The sequence below is a fragment of the mitochondrial genome of Citrus sinensis (genome assembly GCF_022201045.2).
Source record: "Citrus sinensis mitochondrion, complete genome".
Classification (NCBI taxonomy): Eukaryota; Viridiplantae; Streptophyta; class Magnoliopsida; order Sapindales; family Rutaceae; genus Citrus; species Citrus sinensis.
The window spans coordinates 82,501-84,334 of record NC_037463.1 but is presented as its reverse complement, the minus strand read 5'-3'; positions in this window follow the sequence as shown (position 1 = coordinate 84,334).

The following is a 1,834-nucleotide window of genomic DNA, read 5'->3' as shown; positions in this document are numbered from 1 at the left end:
TCCGTATTGTACCTCGGACCTAACATTGCGGGGAATCCACTTCCGGGGGGAGAAAGGTGAATGCCATTAGAGAAGGAAGACGCCTTGTGCTTGAGTTGCTTGGGGGGATATTGCGGAATTGATAAGGCGCAATTTGATCATTACGTCTGCCAGTCTCCCAGAGGATTACTGATGATCCCACAAGAGGTTGCCCATATCACCAAGGAATAGTTGGACACACTCTCTACCAATGCACTGCCTTTAAAAGGAGTTATAATATAAGAGAAAGCCTTCGATCCCCCAGGAGATGATGGAGCTACAAGCAGACGTAATATGGGTGACGTGGACACGATCACCATCATTGATGTTGCTCCAACTGTGATCACCTATGACCCAGAAGTGGCTCGTGCAGCTGTTGAACCAATTGTGATATTGACTCCCTCCAGCTTTCCGTATGAGAGTGACAAAGCGGAACTTTGAAGCCAAAGTGTTGAATCCAGCTGGAAATGGAGACAAAAAAGAAGACGAAGAGAGTTCAAACTCTTTTTTTAGGTAATAAGCTTACCAACGAGCTTACTTACCTTATTATTAGAGCTAGGGGAATGAATGGGGCTAGAGCCAGAATCGCTTGTTACAGAATAGGTTGCATCTAGTATACTACCAGTGGAGTCATAAGTTGTAGATCTTCAATGGCTGAATCCGTTGTTCAAATAGCGGCTGCTTGGGCTTACCTTAGTTCCTTATCTTTAGCTTGAGAGATGGGAATTGAATTAGACAAAAAAGAATAGGCAGCTAAACTAATTAGTTATGCCCTGGGGGAATGCCCCAAAGCCCCTATTACTATACTACTCCTTTCGAACTTCTAGCAATAGCGAACTCGCCCCACAAAGTGGTCCAATTCTTGTGTTTAATGTGAAGCTTGGCTTAGGCAAAGCAAAGGGGAAACCAATCCAAGAAGAACAATCCGGATGAGTGCCAAAAGGGGTAAAGAGCAACCTCATCGACCGACCCAATTCCTGCGTATGTTGGTCTAGCTGTCGTGTCACCTTTAGTAAGTGATAGAATGCTTTTCTTCCTCTCAAATGGGAATTATCTTCCTTCTCGCCTTATCCCGTTCGTGAGGTTTTCCCGACTGGGGCAATATCTGTATATCTGTAATCAAATAATTGGTTGCATGTGCTCTTTGATACTCATTGGTAAAGGAAGAAGTCGTACCAGACAAGTTTAATCAGTAATGGCTGTGAGGCACCGAGTCTGAATAGGCATCAACAAGCACATAGATGTCCGAGGCTCGAGGTACTTGAGCAGTTGGCAAGGGGGGAAAGAAGGGTTGGATCGGTTGCTAATTCATTCTCCGTCTCCGGAGAGGTCGCATCGGCAAAAGAAGGGTACTCATCGATCCAATTCCAGCTTCTGTCCCGGATGAAGTTGTTCTTGTTGGTATCATAGATGTGTTATAAGAACTGGGCAATGCCCTCAAATTCATTGATATCGAAGCATTAACATTCGTGGATGGAAAATGAAAGATGTCGATTCTTTTCTAAAGCTTAGATTGAATAGTTTTAAGCCTCTCGCCCCCCCTCTATGATGGGAAACTCCTGATTTTCCTGCTTAGACAGACGGAGGCCTTGTCAACGGAATATTCAAATTAGCATGAAAGTCCTACCTTAGATGATATGCCTCGCTGAGCTCTCTCTTGGGCTGTGAAAGCGGTGCGAAAGAAGTTGGGCTACCTTCTCTTAATGACTGGCGTAAAGGGCAACCTTCCCACGGTATCTCTTGATACGCTTACCCGACGTGCTTTTTTTCATCTTATTGCTCTTGCCGCGCTTATTCGCTTATTCTTCTGGTTAAC